General features: G+C 38.2%; 1 protein-coding gene and 1 long non-coding RNA gene across 2 annotated transcripts in view; one reads left to right on the plus strand and one right to left on the minus strand.

Moving 5' to 3' along the window:
* Rhogef2 (Rho guanine nucleotide exchange factor 2) overlaps positions 1-22,042 on the minus strand; it is a 249,483-nt gene that overhangs the window by 124,042 nt on the left and 103,399 nt on the right. The window lies entirely within an intron of this gene.
* Positions 19,191-20,724, plus strand: LOC139779526 (uncharacterized). The gene is made up of 3 exons (XR_011719914.1): positions 19,191-19,493; positions 19,845-19,949; positions 20,206-20,724. It is a non-coding gene; the product is annotated as an uncharacterized lncRNA (long non-coding RNA).

Raw genomic sequence — 22,042 nt, forward strand, 5'->3', positions numbered from 1 at the left:
GTATATTCGGCATTAATATGTGACCAACAATTATACCAACAACGGATGCTAGAATAATGTTGCTCTTTTTTCCTCAGTTTACCGTAATTTTTAATGATTTAAATTATTGTTGAAAAAATTTATTTCGAAATTTTTGCGGTCGGCGTAAGTTTCAAATCTCATTATACATGATGTAAGCTTCCTGTTGGTCTTTGGGTTAAATTTTTAAGACGGGTAGTATTCGAGATATAGGGTGTCGAAAGTGGCCGCAACAAATTTCTGTTTTATATGCAGAGGCGAGCACACAGTGCAAGTAAGGGATGCATATTTATTGTTGATATACTAATAATTAAACCAATAAAAACATAAAAAACTGCGTACATAACCTAAATTAAAATTTATAAAGAAATATTAATGTCAAAACGTAAATATAATAAAATACAATAATAATAATAATAATAAATAATAATAATCCTAAAAAAATAATACAATAACTATTATTACATATTATATAAATATTATGTATGATGTAATATGTGTGCGTGCGGGCATGCGTATGCGCTTGTGTAGTACAATGAAAGTAAGCTTCCCCCGCACGCACACATATTACATCATACATAATATTTATATAATATGTAATAATAGTTATTGTATTATTTTTTAGGATTATTATTATTTATTATTATTATTATTATTATTATTATTATTATTATTATTATTGTATTTTATTATATTTACGTTTTGACATTAATATTTCTTTATGAATTTTATTTTAGGTTATGTACGCAGTTTTTTATGTTTTTATTGGTTTAATTATTAGTATATCAACAATAAATATGCATCCCTTACTTGCACTGTGTGCTCGCCTCTGCATATAAAACAGAAATTTGTTGCGGCCACTTTCGACACCCTATATCTCGAATACTACCCGTCTTAAAAATTTAACCCAAAGACCAACGGGAAGCTTACATCATGTATAATGAGATTTGAAACTTACGCCGACCGCAAAAATTTCGAAATAAATTTTTTCAACAATAATTTAAATCATTAAAAATTACGGTAAACTGAGGAAAAAAGAGCAACATTATTCTAGCATCCGTTGTTGGTATAATTGTTGGTCACATATTAATGCCGAATATACTGTTTTTCAGGAAATTTTATAAGCTTCAAATTTGGTCTGAAGCATTTTGCACGTATCTCTCATAGAAACTGAGAAAATTACAAAAAAGTGTGGCAAACCCCATTTTTTTACGATAACTCTTAAGAAAGGCATAATTGAAATGACAATTCTTTAAAAACTTTCATTTTAAAACCGGTTCCACTGCAGGATCACATACATATGCATATAAACTTTTGAAAAAATGTCGATATTATTTTTTCTAAAGTATTTTTATGTCATGTTTTGTAAAAAAAACTATAAATTATTAAGAAATTTTTAACATAAACAAATATTTAAAAGGCTATATCTCTGGAAGTATTCATCACAGAAGGTCAAATAAAAAATCATTTTAAAGATAATTTAATAAACTTCAAGAAACATGTGTATTTTTAAAAAAAAAGATAACTCGGAAGTCCGCCATTTTGAGAAGTGTACCTAAAAACCGTTTTTTTTACGGATATAAAAAATACTATTAGTCGTGTATGCAAATCGGTCAAAAACCAAAATAATGAAAATTTAATAACCTTTCTATTTGATTTTAACATTTTTTTACGTAGGACTACCCACATTTCCAACTTATATTGCGAGGAAATATTTATTCTCATAATTTCCAAAAGTCAAAATTTCATTTAAACCGTAATATTTCCAGAAATATTAGTCGCGCGGTACAACATAAATAATGCATTTTGTAGGTAATTTAATTCTCTTTCACTTTCATTGTATGCATTTTTTACTTTCGGACAGCCAGAACAGATATTTTGAAAAAACGCTCGAAGAAACAGCTCTTTCCTCATTTGCCCGATGCTTCAAAAAAATCTATCTCGGGAACTAATAGTCGTACGAAGTTCTACAAAAAACCAAATTGCGAGGAATTTTATCAGCTACATTTTCGCTCTGAATGTTCTTTCCCGTGAAACTAATAATTTCCGAGTTATTCGCAAAAAACCCATTTTCGTACTCTTTTTTTCAAGATGGCGCAGCCGGCTCACGCTCTATGTATGGGGACTTTTAGTATGTTTAAAAGAACACTAAAATGAACCTGTATACCAATTTCCAGCTTGCCGGCAATTTTTTCATCCAAAAATCTTAATTTGACTGGGCTATTATTAATTATTTCATTCGTAAACCGGTATTATAACATTCATATCACCTCATTTGTAATCATGTTGATTTTTAATACCAATAAGTTATAAATTTTACAACAATTTGTTGTTTTGATTAAAAACTGCACAGTTCAAATTAAAATTTCCTTTTAGTAATTATATGCAAAAAAAGTTAGAAAAAGATTATTGTTCAAAAATGGTAAAATCCTTTTAAATGTCTAATTATTCGATAATAATAATTGGACATTAACAATAATACAGGCAGTTAGTAGTGCATAAATATAATTACAGTTTCCAGAAATTAATTAAAAATTAATGATTTATCAACAATATTTAATGGCATCCAGAAAGTCTACTTTTTGAACATCAAAATGACTTCAAATCATAAATTGAGTCTCTAATTCGAGAATCTATTATTAATTATTCTTAGGTAAATCCTCAAAGAAATTTTTGTAATAAACATACAAAAATACAATATAATTGGCATCTTAAATCACATATCGTCATTCGGAACGTTCTAGAAAATTGTCAATAACAAATGTGACATAGACCAAAATGAGAGCAAACCACTAGCCACTAACGAATCTTGACATCAATAATGGAGAGAGAGGGGAAAGTTTCGGCAAAATTATTTATAACGAAATTGATTGGATGCACTCAGTGCGCACTAATGCATATTAAAACTGTTGCACACGCATTGGCAGGAATGGTATCCCGCGGTCGCTAGGTATAATATACGTAGAGTTCCTCTAGTAAGAGTTAGGACACCGCGTGATGATTCCTGGTTGGTCCGCCATTAACAGGGGAGAAGTTAGTGGGAATGAGACAAAGAATAACATCCCATAAAAAGTACGAGTGGGGAGACTGTCTCTCTCGATCATTCGTATAATTCCCTCTTAATGGCGAACGGTGTCCTAACTCTTACTAAAGGAACTCTAGGTATACGTACGTCGACATATGCATACGCACGAAACGCGTATCGTACAACATGTGACTTGAAGCGCGGAGCCGAGCGAGCAGAAAGAGGAAAAATATGGGACACTCCGATTTTGCATCTTTGGCTGCGGTCCACTTGACACTACAAATACTTCGAAACATTCCTCTTCTTCTTTCTTTCAATAAAGAAAGAAGGAGAAGAAAAACGCTTCAAAGCATTTGTAGTGTCAAGTGGGCCGCAGCCTTTAGCGAAAATCGGACGATTATCTATGCGTGTGTCTACACACGTATGTAAGATTTTCGAATAGATATAAGTGTACGATTTTCAAATAGAGATAGGCATGAGTCGGTTGGATCGCGTTGACACAAAAATAAATAAGCGAGAAGCCCAGAAGGTTAGATGAAGTAGGGGAAAGCCTTCGCGCGTTCTGAAGGAAGGCACGGACGGGCGACAGATAGAGTCCAGTCGCCGAGCGAGAAGTACAGAAAGTAATTTGGAGAGAGAGAAGCATAGGTGCGTGCGAAATATAGAGAGATAGATCGGTCGAAGGCCTTGCGGTAAATTAACGAGGGAATGTTTCCGGACTATATGTATACTTGTAAAATAAAAGACTTTTGTTATCATAAATTAAAAGATCTTACACGTATATGCCGCGAAACATCCATAGACTAAGGAAGACATAGACCAAGCATAAGCCTTAAAATATATATAACTGGAAAAGTCATTGCCTATACCTCTCGTGGAACGAGCCGTGTCCAACATCGTGCGAGAGAAATGTAGTGGATCCTAGAGATCCTTAACCAGAGATCAGACAAGCCGTTAACGATCTCTGATTGGCTCCGTCGTTTGAGATCAAACCGGAAATGTGAGAGAAAAAGATATATAAAGCTAACCAAGAAATCCTAGTCATAAGTGTTCGTCAAAACTAGAGCTCGGAATACCCGGGTATCCATCCGCTCGCCCGTTACCCGTTGTATACAGATCTGAACAGGTTCCGCGGGTACCCCGAGATAATTCGAGTTAGGTTAGGTACCCATACGATGCGAGTACCCGTACGATACGGGTACCCGAATTATCCGGATACCCGCGGAACCGGTCCAGATCCATATACAACGGGTAACGGGCAAGCAGGCGGGTACCCGGATACCCTATTATTCGGTTCTTTTTCCGAGCTCTAATATTTATTCAACAGTCAAAATAAACCGCCATCAAAAGCGTCATATCCAGTTTGACCCCACAACGGCACATTGTCCGATCTCTAGTTAAGGGTCGACAGGAGTAAGAGTGGAGACCTCTGTCGGGTTGGCTTAGCTGCAACTCACTGCAAGTCCGTATTTTATTTATTATAAATTTTTAAGAGCCAAAATGGAAAATCCGGCTCTGTAGCGGGTTGCGGCTGATCTTACTGATTAAAACGAGCATAAGTTTAATGAGATTCGTTAATTAATTTGGATAAACTTTGGGAAAAACCATTTGTAGCCGTGAACTACAAATGGTTTTTCCCAAAGTTTAGCCAAATTAATTAACGAATCTCATTAAACTTATGCTCGTTTTAATCAGTAAGATCAGCCGCAACCCGCTACAGAGCCGGATTTTCCATTTCGGCTCTTAAAAATTTATAATAAATAAAATACGGAGTTAAAGTGCAGTTTAAAGTGCACTTAGTGCATAAAGTGCACCTGAGTGCACCTGAGTTCGGCCGTGACTCCTGTCGACCCTTAAGAATCTCTAGTGGATCCTAAAAGCCCCCGCACAATGAAAAATATAAGGAACAGATATTAGCGATTAGAAATAAGAAATCAGGAATAAAGCTGGTGTAGCATTAATACACGGCTTCCGATAGGTTAAAAATCTATTGTCTGTGTTATTCCCTGTTTCCGTTGCCTGTATCTTTCATCGTGCATGCAATTTTATTCTTGATTCTTTAGTCCGGTTCTACAATCAGTCGTATGTCGGAGTCGAATGTCGGAACGTAACCGATGATCCAATGAGAAAAATTCTTTTTCGAAAAAGAAATTATCTCATTGGACCATCGGCTGCGTTCCAACATCCGACTACGACATGCGATTAATTGTAGAAACAGCCTTAGTCCTAATCGCTAATATCTGTTTCTTGTTCCTTATATTTTTCGTTGTGCGGCCTTAATCGCCCGCAATGCGCATGTGCCATGCATCGTCTACTATATGGTTATCGATATCTGTGCATGCGCATTGCGGACGATTAAAGCCGGTTTTACAATACGTCGCAAACGGTGGCAACTGCCAGTTGAAAAGTGTTATTTCTGATTGCCGATTGCCAGTTACTGTCGCCAAAAAAGTTAAAAGTGCGCCAACTCTCTTTTGACAACCGCAATTGACAAGCGCAACATGGAAATAACACTTTTCAACTAGCAGTTGCCATTGTTCGCGACGTATTGTAGAATGGCCCTAAGGCCTCCGCACAATAAAAAAAACTTGCACATTGCTTCCTCATAGTTTTTAAGTGTGCAAGTAGAAACCTGCACATTGCTTCCTCATAATTTTTAAGTATGCAAATCATAAATTTGAACATTACTTCCTCACAATTTTTAAGTATGCAAATTATAAATTTGCACATTGCTTAATCAACATTTTATTTCGCTCATAAAGCTTTCTCTATGAAGAAGCGTGTTTTTATGCATAATTATTATTAGTAGATATTTATTAATTTGGCTTCCTCATACAGGAAGCTTTATAAGCGAAATAAAATGTTGATTAAGCAATGTGCAAATTTATAATTCCATGTTTACGTGCTCAAGTGGACTCGAACCTAATTTCTCAGATTACGAGTCTGGCGCTCTACCACTAGACCACACTGCCGCCTCCTTTAATGATACTCTACCCATCAAATAACTTAGAGTAGACCGAGGTGAATCGGATCAATATAAGTTTTAAGGCGGTACATCTGTCAAAGAATAACGCAGGTGTCCTAAGGCCAGCTCAGCGAGGACAGAAACCTCGCGCAGAGCAAAAGGGCAAAAGCTGGCTTGATCTCGATGTTCAGTACGCATAGAGACTGCGAAAGCACGGCCTATCGATCCTTTTGGCTTGAAGAGTTTTCAGCAAGAGGTGTCAGAAAAGTTACCACAGGGATAACTGGCTTGTGGCGGCCAAGCGTTCATAGCGACGTCGCTTTTTGATCCTTCGATGTCGGCTCTTCCTATCATTGCGAAGCAGAATTCGCCAAGCGTCGGATTGTTCACCCGCCAACAGGGAACGTTTTCGTTAGTGTTTTATTTCAAACGAGCTATTTTATCGTGCTAATTAGTAATCCGATTCGCCTCGGTCTACCCTATACATTTTTTAGACAGAAATCGGTAACCCTTTCACCAATCTTCGCGAAATTCAAAACAACCTTCCTTTAATGATACGTTCTATATATAAGATTACATGTATAACTTGTACACTTTTTAGGCAAAAATCGGTAACCCCTTCACCGATCATTGCCAAATTCAACAACACCAACCTACCTTTAATGATACTCTATCCATAAAAAAAAATTAAGCTCGATATCTCAAAATTTGCGGAAATTAGGGCAATCATGTAGATTTTTTTAGATAGAAATCGGTAACCCCTTTATTATTAGCAATTTTTATTAATTCCATTATATTCTTCAGTTTTTTCTACCCCTATTTTACATATAATTCTTTAAAATTTGGTTAATTAGTTCTTGAGTTATAAAAAGTGTTAGCGCGCGGTATCATTCATACAATCCACGATTGCTCTGCGTTAACATGGGGCGCTGACATCTGGTGTCTATTAACAGCACTAACTCGGACTGCATACTCGCGCCTTTCTGTGTTCGCCCGCGAGCCTGCGCATTCTTCCTGCCTGTACACGTCGCTTGTCGTATTCGCTGTTATTAAATAAACGTGTTTAGTGCAAACTGCCGTGTTCTTCCACTGACCCCGGCTATCCCTCCACGATAACTCTAACAGGTTATGGGCCCAGGTGCGCCGCGATCGTCGAAATAGTAAAAAGTGTCAGTTACGGCAAAAGCTAACCTGTTCAATCATGAACACCGCGAGCGTGACGCGAATCGAGTGTCTCGGAAAGGACAACTACAACACGTGGAAACTCCACATGGAAGCTCTCCTCGTCAAGAATGATGCCTGGCCGTACGTGAGCGGCGAGCTCGCGAAACCCGAAGTCGTGGCCGGCGACGCCGCGTCGGAAGCCGCGCGAAAAGCGTGAGAAAGGGGCAATGCTAGGGCGAAATCCGATATCATTCTGGCGATCGGCAGTTCCGAGCTGAAGCAGATCAAAGGCTGCGCTACTGTGCGTGATATTTGGCTGAAACTAGAGGGGACATACCAATCGCGGGGACCCGCCAGGAAAGCTACATTATTAAAGCGACTAATGCTTCATCGAATGGAGGAAGGAAGCGACGTTCGTGAACATATAAGTCAGTTTTTCGATGCAGTCGATAAATTACAAGACATGCAAGTCGAAATACATCCCGATGTATTGGCAACGATGCTTCTATATAGTCTGCCGGCGAGTTTCGATAATTTCAGATGCGCAATTGAAGCTCGCGATGAATTGCCCGCGCCCGACACCCTGCGTGTTAAGATCGTCGAGGAAAACGAGGCGCGAAAGGGCGAGACACACAATACTGGTGCCAAGGCTATGTTCGTGAATAAACTAAGGGCCGAAAACGCGTCATCAAGCCGACCGCGCATGAACGCAAGGACAACACACAAGCGGACGACAAAGGCGTTAGTAAAATTCGCTGTGCAATAAACAAGGGCACAAGGCTGCAAATTGCGTCTCCAAAAGCGATAAAAACCAGTCAGCGAAAAGTGCCGAGCAAGTGTCGTTACGTGCAGACGTCGCTCTACAAGCCAGCGTGATCGAGCCACGTCAAATGTGGTGTTTGGACAGCGGCGCTACTACACATCTCTGTGGTGATCTAGAGGCATTCTACGAGATAAGCGATTCAAGACCAGGAAAGTTAAATCTGGCGAGCAGTGCTTCAACCGAAACGACCGCTGAGGGCAAGATGATGGTCACGGCCGACGTGAATGGAGAAAATAAACTCGTGTCACTAAGTAAGACTTTACACGTTCCGGACCTACGCACAAATTTAATGTCCGTGAGCAAGATAACGGATAGCGGTTTCGACGTACTATTCTCTAAAGAGGACGTGAAGATACTGGACAGAAACCGAGGCGTTAAACTGGTCGCTGGCAGAATTGGCGGTCTTTATTTCACGCGTGAAATCAAGGATGAATCCGATTCAAAACCTAGCTGCGCGCTATCCACATCAGTCAACCTCTCGGATTTTGAGCTGTGGCACCGCAGGCTTGGCCACGTAAACGCAAGAGATCTCATCGAGGCGCAGCGACATGGAACTATCAACGGCTTGAAATTCAATGCTAAGGAGTTTACCTGCGAAATCTGCCTCAAAGGAAAGATGACTCGCGCACCTTTCCCCAAGAAGTCCAACAGAGTTTCGGAACTACTCGATTTGGTTCATTCGGACGTTTGCGGCCCCATGCGGGTCGAATCAATGGGGAAGGCAAGATATTTCATCGAATTTATCGACGACCACTCGAGATGGAGCGAAGTTCGATTCTTGCGACACAAAAGCGAGGCTCTTCAGGCAACCAAAGAATTCATCGCACTTGCAGAGAACCAGACAGTAAAAACGTCAAATGTTTTCAGTCTGATAATGGTTTGGAGTTTACAGGCAAGGACTTCGACATTTTCCTGAAAGAGAAGAACATCTCCAGACGACTTACGGTTCCATACTCCCCCGAGCAGAATGGAATCGCGGAACGACGGAACCGTACCCTCCTGGACATGGCGAGATGTCTGCTCGCTCAATCAGGGTTACCTTCCAAGTTTTTGGCCGAGGCGATTAACACGGCCAATTACATTCGGAACCGATATCCGTCAAAAAGTCTTAATGGTCTTACGCCGTATCAACTGTGGACCGGAAACGTACCTGATGTTGAGCATTTCAGGGAGTTCGGATGTCGTGTATTTTGCCTGAACAGAGAACCGGGTCGAGGAAAGTTGGATCGACGCTCCAAGGAAGGCATTTTCTTAGGCTACTCCACTGAGTCCAAAGGTTTTAGGGTGTGGCTACCCGAAGAGAATAAAGTCATCATATCGCGCGACGTTAAGTTTATCGAGGACACGAAGTTACGTCCCGAGGATCCCATTTCGTTATCAAACGGCGAACCGGAGGGGAAAGCATCGGCCGATAAAACGGATGAAAAATCCGAATTTATCGACATCGAATTACCTTCTGTCGAGGAACAAACTAACAAAGAGGATGGCGACGAGGACACTGTTCCAGAGCCGCCACAGGTCTCATCCAGGGGGAGAACTCGGTCACCGAGGAAGACCGAGGATCCTGAGGACCGGAGAGAGAGGAAGACCCCAAAAGGTCTATACGCCCGCCGTTCAGGATGCCAGGTATGCTGAGGAGAATATAGTCGCTCTTATATCCGAGGTACCGATGAAACAGGCATTATCGAGTCCAGAGGCTGAGGAGTGGCACGATGCCATGGTATCGGAAGTCAAATCGGTTTTACGTAACAATACGTGGGAACTCATCGACCGACCAAAGAATTCTACCACCATTGGGAGTCGCATTGTCTTGCGGAATAAGTTCAACCCGGACGGAACTCTTCAGAGACGCAAGACTCGACTGGTCGCTCAGGGATTCAGCCAGCAGCCTGGCCTACATTTCAAAGAGACTTTTGCGCCTGTAGCCCGTCAAGGATCGATACGCCTGATTGCGTCGTTAGCTGATCGTCTTGAGATGAAGATGCACCATTTCGACATAACGACCGCTTACCTGAACGGAGATATCGACGAACGGATTTTGATGGAACCTCCAAAGCAATTGGCTGGAATATTGAGGACAATCTCAGAAGACGAGGACGATCAAGATCTGGCCCTCAAAGCTGATAAGATGTTGCAGGATTTGTTAAGCGGGGACAAGGTATGTCTCCTAAAGAAATCTCTGTACGGTCTTCGCCAAGCCGGGAGAAATTGGTACAAGAAATTAGGTCGTGCACTGGAGGATCTCGGTGCCATCCCTTCCGACGCTGACCCCTGTTCTGTATTATATTGGAAAAGAGGAGGACTTATGTATAATCGTTACCTATGTTGACGACATTTTGTTCGCAGCTCGCAACCCCGCAGCCATCACAAGATTCCGTGACGAGATGTCCAATCGATTCGACATCAAGGAACTTGGCGAAGTAGGCTACTGTCTCAATGTGGAATTCAACGTTGGTCAAAACAAGGTGACCATGCATCAACGAGGCTATATCGATGATATACTCAAACGTTTTGGGATGAGCGACTGTAATCCCGTCAGTACTCCAGTGGATACTTCTGTGAAGCTGACCAAGAAGGACGAGGACTCAAGTGAAGAGGAGTCGAATTTCCCTTATCGAGAACTTGTGGGTGCCTTAACTTACCTAGCCGTCACAACGCGCTCCGACATAAGTTTTGCTGTCAGCTATTTGGGACAGTTTAATAATTGCTATGGCAAAGAACACTGGACTGCAGCCAAACGGGTCCTTCGTTACCTAAAGGGATCCAGAGATCTAGGACTGATCTATAGGCGAGATTCTAAGCCTATCGAAGGCTTTGTCGATGCTGATTGGGGCAACTGTCCAGAGAATCGGCGTTCTTATACAAGTTTTCTATTCAAGTTGTCTGGGAGCCCTATATCTTAGGACTCTAGGAAGCAACCAACGGTCGCCTTATCGTCCACCAAGGCGGAATACATGAGGCTGACCGAATGTGCCAAAGAAGCTATCTACTTACGCAAATTTCTGGAGCAGCTGGGATTTCCTGACCTGGCTGACATCACCATCTTCAACGACAATCTGGGAGCGTTGAAATTGGCTCAAAACCCTGTCTATCATTCTCGGAGCAAGCATATTGATATGCGTCACCACTTTATGCGGGAAGCCCTGAGCCATAGCCTTTTGAAGATTGCTCATGTCTCTACAGATGACATGCCCGCGGATATGCTTACTAAGGGACTGCCCAGGCCAAAGCATTTGAAGTGTGCAGAGATGTCTGAACTTGGACGCATCCCCAGTAAACTTCATCGACCGTAGATCGAGGGGGGGTGTTAGCGCGCGGTATCATTCATACAATCCACGATCGCTCTGCGTTAACATGGGGCGCTGACATCTGGTGTCTATTAACAGCACTAACTCGGACTGCATACTCGCGCCTTTCTGTGTTCGCGAGCCCGCGCATTCTTCCCGCCTGTACACGTCGCTTGTCGTATTCGCTGTTATTAAATAAACGTGTTTAGTGCGAACTGCCGTGTTCTTTCTCTGACCCCGGCTAGAGTTATCCCTCCACGATAACTCTAACAGAAAGAGTGACCGCAAAAATAGCCTCTTTTTTCACCCTTGAATGTAGACTTCTACTTGGTACTAAATGATAGTCTATAATGAGTCAAGAATCCTCAGAAAGTTTCAGATTGAGCCGGCTTTTTATTTTCTAGATATAGAGGGTCAAAGTTGTTGATTTCACCAACTTGCGTATTCGCTGTTTTAAAACGTTGAAATGGAAACTTACATAATAATAGGTTCAAAAAACGTATTCGTTTGCTGTTGTGATTATTTACAGGTATACGCGAATATATGTTAGTATTGTAAGGTAACACCCGGTCCGCAGTTCAGGTTACTGACGAAGGGAACAAGGGTGGCGAGTCAGGATATGAGGGCGAAGAAAGGTAACTCGGTTTAATGTGCAACGGTCTTTATTGTACAGAGACACGCGGGATGCGTCCGCGTGGCTCGGTGGTCAGACAATAACTCTCTCGTCTCGGGGTTTGAACAGGGTGTGTCCACCGCGCACAACACACTCAACCAATCACAGCTCACTCGCCACAACCAATCATCGCACTTCCTCACAACCAATCACCGCTCGTGGGGTCGCTAGGCGCGAAGTGTATGTGCACGAGCACTTGACAGGTGAACGCGGGAAATTTAAATGCGGCCTATGTCCTTAGTCGACGTTTACAGTATTCTGTGTTTAGTAGTAGTAAGTAGCAGTAAAAAAAAAAGCTGGCTCAATCTGAAACTTTCTGAGGATTCATGACTCATTATAGACTATCATTTAGTACCAAGTAGAAGTCTAAATTCAAGGGTGAAAAAAGAGGCTATTTTTGGCCTGTTTTTGCGGTCACTCTTTCGGTAAATTTGGCTGTTTTTTTAAACAGAAATCGGTAACCCCTTTATTATTAGCAATTTTTATTAATTCTATTATATTCTTCAGTTTTTTCTACCCCTATTTCATATATAATTCTTTAAAATTTGGTTGATTAGTTCTTAAGTTATAAAAATTTCGGTAAATTTGGCACATACATACATATCTACATACATACATACGGACATTTTTTAAAATTACGATTTTCCGACGTTTTCGAACATAAGGAACACATTGGCATCGAAAACTAAAAAAACAATTTTTTCTTTGGTCTTTTCTACCCCTATTTCATATATAATTCATTAACATTTGGTTGATTAGACCTAGTTTTATATGCGATCAAAGGTCCATATACGAAGTTTATGAAAACAAAGCTTCCTCTATGAGGAAGCAATATAAAGAACAAGGAACAGATATTAGCGATTAGGACTAAAGAATCAAGAATAAAGTTGAATGCACGATGAAAAATACAGGTAACAGAAACAGGGAATAACACAGGCAATAGATTTTTAACCTATCGGAAGCCGTGTATTATAATGCTACACCAGCTTTATTCCTGATTTCTTATTTCTAATCGCTAATATCTGTTCCTTGTTCCATATATTTTTCATTGTGCGGAGGCCTTTAGGATCTACTACCTATCTCTCTCACATGATGTTGGACACAGGCTCGATGCTCAATTTCCCTTCCAGTTATATATGTTCTAAGGTGTAAGCCTGCGGAGGTACTGATAAGCGCGGTAAGGGGGAGTTACGTCTAAATTCATGTAGAGACCCTATAATCAGAGACTGGCCATCAGGCGATTTTTTCAAAATCTTGCGAGAGAGAAGGATATAAGAGAGAAAAAAAAGCGATATACATTCATATTGCTTTCTCTTTCTCTTTCTTTCTCTTGTTTTTGAAGAAAAATAGCGGACCAATCAAAAGTGGCTCCCTTATAACCAGTCTCTGATTAGAGGGTTTCTAAATTCATGCAGCTATTTCCGTAGGTATGGTTCGGATATGTTCGGCGTTTGGGCTAAAGCCGTAATCCATCGACAGCACAGTCGTATAAATAGGTCTGGGCACTCGCGGGGGGGGGGGGGGGACGTAACCCGAATGAAGCCAAGATATCAATATGGCGTCGACATGAGGGAGCCTTTTGCGCATGCACCATGCACACAAATTGCACACACATGTGCAAAACGTTACCTCATGCTGACGCCATATTGGTTTTCTTGGCTTTAAGCTGGATGCACAATGAAAAACACAGGCAACAGAAACAGGCAATAGGAACAGAATTTCCGACGCGTTGGATTTCTATTCTCTGTTGCCTGTATCTGACTAATCACAGTGATTTGATTTTAGCTGTTATTGGTTAGATACAGGCAATAGAGAATAGAAATCCAACGCGTTGGAAATTCTGTTCCTATTGCCTGTTCCTGTTGCCTGTGTTTTCCATTGTGCATCCAGCTTTACTCGGGTCACGTTATCGTCTATGCTTTCGAATAGCAGTGCCCAAATCTGTCTATACGACCGTGATCGACAGTACACGGACACACACGGACGTGGTTAACGTTTTGGCATGTGTTGCCAGTATGTGGAGGGGATGCGCTGGCATACGCTGGTAGCGCATCTCTTTCACCTGCTGGCAACACACACCAAAGCGACAACCACGTCCGTGTGTGTGTCCGTGTACTGTCGAGCGTCCGAATGTTTCCGAGTCTAACCGAAGTTTGTCGAGTTTAGTCGTTATTTCCCCTCACGCCGATTTCTAGACCCCCCCTTGTCGATAGTATCAGCCTGACAGTCAGGCCCTGACTACCAGTTTACGCTCGGGCTGCGTTCCGATATTCACTGCCAGTACTGAAAATCTATTGTTTACGTCACGTACACTATAGATTTTCAGTACTGGCAGTGAATATCAGAACGCAGCCTCGGTCTATAGGCCTGTTCATTTTCATTGCACTAGTTCAGAAGTGCAGCGAAAACGAACAGGCGTTATATCTTCCTTAGTCTAAAACTACGTTTACACGGCGGTTTATAATCCGATTTAATAACTATCGTATACCTACTATCCAATCCAAAATTTTTCTTCTTTTGATCATAATGATCACTTACATATAAGCTCTTTTTCAATATTTAAACTACAACTTTTAGAATACAATATATATCAAAGATTGTTTCAAGTGTTTAAGGTATCAAAAAAGGTTCATATTTAATGATTGTTATAATCAAAAGAAGAAAAATTTTGGATTGGATAGTATACGAGGTGCGTTCGGCATTGTAAATCGAAGATGTCAGATTGCCTTTCTTATCTCGAAAATCGTTCGGCAATTCACATCTATCTGCTCCGTGTCATCTCATCTGCGTTCGTTATTAATATTTTTACAGCAAATCGAGCTCCTCAATTCACTCGCAGATAGATGGCCGAGCTTGCAGATGTTCATTTATCTAGAAATAATTTTTTACTGTCGCACTCCTTGTAGAAGAACGGAATGAAAACTTTTTTCTGTTACAGTAAGAATTCGGATAATGTTTTGGTTTTAATATACCTACAAATATGCGATAGCTCCAATAATTCCTAAAAAAAATTAAATTTAAAATTTTGAAATAATAAAAATAAGAAGTTCCTAATAGAGAAGTTCCTTCAAAATTGTGATAATTATAATTTATTTTATATCTGATGTCACAGCAGTTTAAAAATTCTATCGGAAAGATTCAATATTCAATAAATACGAAATAGTAACCATTAATTGTTTTTCAAGTGGGACTAGTTTGCATCCGACATGCATTTTATTATTTTTAACGCTATAAAGTTTTGTTAACGAGCAATGCTTCAAATGTATCCGGTAACGTGTTACCTATACGGATGAAATGCATAATAAATATTTAGCAGAGAAACGAGGGACAATTTCTTCTACATATTGATTAACTCTTAGAAGTTTTAAATTTTCATCTTTATCGTCATCATCAGAGTCTTGAAAAAATATATCCTAGGTAAAATAAAAAATAACACCAATTTCTTTATTATTTATTTTGTCCTGTAATTCAAGTAGTTTTATTAATAATATTTTATTCTGAGTTGTCGTTGCCATAATTCACTTTAGCCTCAACATAAAATTGTGAATTTTATTAAGGTTAAATATTAGAGTTAAAAGTGCATAAAAATACTAAAATAGAATAAAAAGAACTGCATAGGAGTACCTACCTATATACTTATTGCGCGCAAACAAACATACATTTGCAAGCTCGACCTTCTAATCCAGAGTGGATCAAGGAGCTCATTTTGCTCTAAAAATATTAATAACAAACGCAGATGAGATAACACAGAGTAGGAAGATGTTAATTGCTGAACGATCTTTGGATGTTTATTATTGGCTATAATAAATTGGCTGCATTTATAAAATACAACGGTGGAGTGCAATGGAGTGAGCATTCACTAGCTTGGAGCTAATTCTTAGTGATATTTTTTTTTAAATCTGACTTCCAAATATTTCTTTTTAATTTTTCAAGATAATTTTTATCTTTACCAAAAAGCAATCTTTATGAAATATTGAAAATTAATGATTAACATTTATTATATAACAAAAAGGACAAATTTTTGCAAATTTATAATTTTATGTTGAGATTGAAGTGAGTTATGGCAATGACAGTTCAGAGAATCGTTCGAGATTTACTTTCATGCTCGGTTTGCTCGGAGGTCACGCGATTATGCTCGTCCATCTGCTAGCTCGCATCCCAGATTTATAATGCTGAACGCAGCTACGGTAATTTATTAAGGATATATTGTCCCTATCTTCAAAATGATGCGAAGTCGATAAAAAGGACCCCGCACAACTCTTATGGAAATTAAATTTCGGTGAAATTGGCTGAAACTTTGGAAATAAATAGTTTATGTGATGCTGATCAAAAGTCACAATAGGCAAGATTCACAATAATCGACCGTTTAAGCGCTATCAACGTTCAAAAGTCAAAATAAGGTGTTATTTCAGTACTATTGTAGGACAGTGGATTACAATATATTATTCTGCAGAATCACACAACTTATTCTTTTTGTTAATACAAAAATATGTATTTATGTGAAAAATATGTATGTATATGGGGTATATATATGGGGATCTCAACTTTTTTTTTCACTCGCATTCACCGATTTCTTTTGTTTTACAGTATGTTATTGTACTAAATGATAGGTTCCTTCTCAATTTTTTTTAGAATTTTATAGACGTTATTTCAGTAGATATCAACAGTTGAATTTTGAGTTTTTTTCAAGAATTGATATTTTCAGTTTTTAACTCAAAAGTTCTTCTATGTAAAAAAAATTTGTATACATGAAAAATGTTGGATTTTTCTTGTACTTTGAGATGGTAATTTTCATTTTTTATCATATTAATTTTTAGTACTTTTTTTCATGAAAAACGAATAAAAAATTAATTATCTCAGAAGTGCCATGCTCAATTGAGCTAGTTTTTTTTCTTTAAATACATTCAGTCGTGTGTAATAACGTGCTAAAATTTCAAAGTGCCAGGACTAATAGAAAAATAGAAACTTGCACATTGCTTCCTCATAGTTTTTAAGTGTGCAAGTAAAAACTTGCACATTGCTTTCTCATAGTTTTTAAGTGTGCAAGTAGAAACCTGCACATTGCTTCCTTATAGTTTTTAAGTGTGCAAGTAGAAACCTTCGCTCACAAAGCTCCTCTATAAAGAAACTTGTATTTTATTGTATGTATAATTATTAGTATTTATTTGTTTTGGCTTCCTCATAGAGGAAGCTTTATGAGCGAAGGTTTCTACTTGCACACTTAAAAACTATGAGAAAGCAATGTGCAAGTTTTTACTTGCACACTTAAAAACTATGAGGAAGCAATGTGCAAGTTTCTACTTGCACACTTTTTTTATTGTGATAAGCTTTATTGCGACTAATATCTGTTATATTAGTCGATATCTCAAAATTTACGAAAATTAGAGCAACCACGGACATTTCTAAAAATAGCCAGAAATCGGTAATCCCTTCACCGATCCTTGCTAAATTCAACACCAACCAACCTTTAATGATACTCTATCTATAAAAAAAAATTAAGCTTGATATCTCAAAATTTACGGAAATTAAAGCAATTACGTTAATTTTTTTAAACAGAAATCGGTAACCCCTTTATTATTAGCAATTTTTATTAATTCTATTATATTCTTCAATTTTTTCTACCCCTATTTCATGTGCAATTCTTTAAAATTTGGTTAATCAGTTCTTGAGTTATACAAATTTCAGTAAACTTGACTGTTTTTTTTAACAGAAATCGGTAACCCCTTTATTATTAACAATTTTTATTAATACTATTATATTCTTCAGTCTTTTCTACCCCTATTTCATATATAATTCTTTAAAATTTGGTTAATCAATCAATAATCTTTAAAATTTCTGTTAAGAAAAACAGTCAAGTTAACTGAAATGTCTATAACTCAAAAACTGATTAACTAAATTTTAAAGAATTATATATGAAATAGGGGTAGAAAAAACTGAAAAATATAATAGAATTAGAAATGATCGATATCTCAAATATTGAGAAAGCTACAGCGTAAAACACACTTTTCTAAAAAATGAAAATCTCCTTAAAATCCATAGGGGAGACCGGGGCTAAGCCGACACTATTTTTTCAAAGGCAATTTTTAATATTTAATTAAAATTTTTAGGCAAATTCAATGGTACATATTTAAAGAGTGTTTCTTCAGGTACAAAATTGATTCAGGAAGTTTTGCTGTACGTCGCTTTGTTTTGCCGCCAGGAAAGAAAAAGTGACGCGAAGACAAATTTTCGAATTGAAAAATGCCGGGGCAAACTCGACACCCCGCCGGGGCAAACTCAACACTTTGTCTGATCGACACAATTTGATCTGGAACTTATTTTTTACTGTCTGAAAATGAAAATACATTGTTTATTGTGTATTTAAAAAGTACAAAAATTCGGAATAAAGTAGCTAGAACAATCATTTGAAATAATGAGAACAAAAATTGTTGAACTTTCAATTATCTTCATCTAAACTCATGTCTGAAAAACAATTAATGCAGGTAAACTCGCGATCGGACGTGCGCATACATTTGTCATGAGCCATACGGCTGCATGACAAGCATCGTTTGTTACTGGGAGCCGACGAAACGGCGTGGTGTTGACTTTGCCCCGGACGTCGTTTTTCACTTTTGTCACTTCAAAAACATGAAAATTTTGAAAATATCCAAAAACGATTATCGGATTCATATAGAGCATCAAATTTCCCATCAAAATCACTTACCGGTAGATTCGCAAGAGTAAAGCTCGATGAAAGAGTAGACATTTTCGAGAGATCAGAAAAATTACTTTTCACTATCAAAAACGCTTATGTCGCGTTAAAAATTACACTATAACTCAGAATGTTACCAAATTCCGTTGATAATACTGGCACATAAAGACGCATTTACAGTAGGAAAGGCAAGTTTCTACGATAGATTTAAATTGGCAAAAAGCCTAGTGTCAAGTTTGCCCCGTTGTCGGCTTAGCCCCGGTCTCCCCTACCGGTCGACAGATTTTAATAAAATTAGAGGAGAACATACTTTCTATGATACTCTATTTGTGTACTAAAATTCAACCCGGTATCTAAAAAATTGTAGAAGTAGATGCGTGTACAAAAAATCTGTACAGTCGTTCACGGAAAGGTTGCAACACTTTTTTTTGATGATTTTTGGAACGCGCAGAAATTTTGAGATCGCGATCCACCATCTCTGTATACACGTAGTGAACGGTTATGATAGCTGTCAAAGTGAGCTATACAAGGTGGAGGATCAATTCGCTCAACGTGCGCGGACCTGTTCGGACGTGTTTTGTCCGGAACGAAAATTTTTTAAGTATTGCGACTGATACTGTCTGCATTGATTCTCACTCAGTTTTTTAGTGATTTCCATTTAGACTTTGCCACGCTAACAGTCATTCAGACTTTTACGCAAACAGGGTTAAATGCTGGCCATATTGTCCTCGTACTAGAGGCAGGAGCCAATGCAAATATAAGAAGAAGAAGAAGGTGGAGGATCACGAAATGTATCTTGTGCGCCGCGGAAAATCTTAAGATATCAACTGGATACTGTAATATCGGGGTTAGTATAAAAGAATAAGCTAAATAGACCATTTTATTTTATAAATTAATTTTTATTTTCAAGACATGTGTAACATTAAAAATTAATGTAATATAAACATATTAATATAATTATTTATAATAATTATATTAATTATTATAATAATTATATTAATTATATTAATTATTTATAATAATTATATTAATATATTGTGTTATATGTTATGTTAATTTTAATTACATAATTAATTACATAATTAATAACATTAAAATTACAATAATTAATAACATATTAATTTTAATACATAATATTAATACATAATTAATATAACAGTAAAATTAACCGGTGTCTGGATTAATTTTCGGCAAGCAGAGGACATCAGTCGATTGAAGAAGCTGCCGTGGAAGACGTGGATGCTGAGACTGCGAAACCACATCAATGCTTCAAAGCCAATCCTTCTCGTCAAATAACGATGAAGTAACCTTTCTAAAAAATTACAATTATAAAAATTAATTACTTGCAAATTCTGTTTTAGTACAAAATCATTATTTTATTATAATTATATTAAGTTGAGGAGATAGATTTACTTACATAAAATTGCCAGATCGCTGATTACTATTGACTGTTCAGTAAGAACAGATCAATCGCAATCTGTTGTCCGCTGCAATCCAGAGCGAATCTCTTGTAGAAATTCGTTGTGGGATTAAGATGTGCATGTCTTTGTTCACTCTAGTACTGGGATCTTCTCTCGGCTGCAGGGCCCCTGGACCGATATTAGGCAGGCATGTTTGGAAAACGGCGATACGCCCTCGGGTGGTAGAGAGGAGTTTGTGAACAGCTTGACGACCGGCACCAAGGGCGTTGTTATTATTAAGAGTGCCACAGAACTTGATGGGCAGCTAGGCGAGAAGGTCGCGGAATCGGCAGGCCCATAGATATTTCAGATGACTTTTGCCTTGTGCCGTGTTCATTCAAGATTTTCATTTCTTCATTCGTTCATTTATTAACGAGAGTTGTTCACGTTAAAATCATTCAATGTCAAACATATTATTCATTTATTCATACATCATCTTGGTGAAAAAACTTCTCATATTTTCTCAGAAATTTTGCAAGAATTGGAACTTATAAAAAATTCTGAAGAAGTATATGATATTTCTCAGATACTTTCAGAAATAATTGAAGATTTTTAGAATATTTCAATATCCGTATATATGAAAATTTCTGATAAATTGCACAGATTTTCTCATATTTATTCAAGTTTCTACAAGGATATATTAGCGAAAAATATTTTATTCTTATTTTTTCTGAGTTTTTCAATTTGTATAAAAAATCTGAAAATTTCTAAGTATTCTAAAAAAATCTAAAAATGTTTATAGAAATTTTGATTAATAATGTGAAAAATTTTGATATTTTTTCACCAAGGCATCCATGGAAAGTATTAATACCGTGTGACACTTCCATGATTCTCTATTACTGCATTTAATCTTTGGGGCATAGATAAATTTTAAAATAATTCAGGCCTTGCGCGAAAACCTTCCCATACGTTGAGAACATGTTGCGCTAATGCCTCGCGTCTACGTGGAAATTGGGGATTCCATATTTTCTGAGTAGCTTGTTCCTCTCGTTTTTCATAATGTTACACGCTCAGATTCATCCGACGAAAATACCTTCTCTTTCGAGAAAATGGTATTTGTCCATTCATGCTCCCATGCCAAATGCTGCAAGGCAAAAGCCATCCGTTGTTCTTTGTGGCGTTCAATTAATTGTTTATATGGAGCCAGTTTATATCGATTATATCTCTGTTCCCGCTCTCTGCGCCGCACGGTTTGCGCTATCGCATATTAGGAGCCTATCTCATAATAGGGGACTTTCCTCTACATTGCAAAGAAGTACGGTATACAAATTAGTGCGACAATTTAAAATAGACGGCCATATAAATTCTCGGCCAATAACAAGGCGTCCACGATGCACTACCGTCGAGGAAGATCAACAACTTTTAAATTTAGTTCAGAAGACCGGATTCCGCTCAGCGGCGCAGCAAACGGTAGCGGAAGTTGGTTTGAATTGTTGCGCGCTAAGCGTGCGACGCAGATGGCGGGAACAGAGATACAATCGATATAAACCGGCTCAATATAAACAATTAACCGAACGCCACAAAGAACAACGGATGGCTTTTACCTTGCAGCATTTGGCATGGGAATATGAATGGACAAATACCATTTTCTCGAATGAGAAGGTATTTTCGACGGATGAATCTGAGCCTGTAACATTATGGAAAACGAGAGGAACAAGCTACTCAGAAAATATGGAATCCTCAATTTCCACGTAGACGCGAGGCATTGGCGCAACAGTTCTCAACGTATGGGAAGGTTTCCGCGCAAGGCCTGAGTTATTCTGAAATTTAGTTGCATCTATGCCCCAAAGATTAAATGCAGTAATAGAGAATCATGTCACACGGTATTAATACTATGTGATCTTCCATGGATGTCCTGGTGAAAAAATATCAAAATTTTTCACATTATTAATCAGAATTTCTATAAAAATTTTCAGATTTTTTTTTTGAATACTCA

Source organism: Temnothorax nylanderi, unplaced genomic scaffold, assembly GCF_030848795.1.
Source record: "Temnothorax nylanderi isolate EJ_2023f unplaced genomic scaffold, tnyl_v1.0 TNYL_tig0229_pilon, whole genome shotgun sequence".
Lineage (NCBI taxonomy): Eukaryota > Metazoa > Arthropoda > Insecta > Hymenoptera > Formicidae > Temnothorax > Temnothorax nylanderi.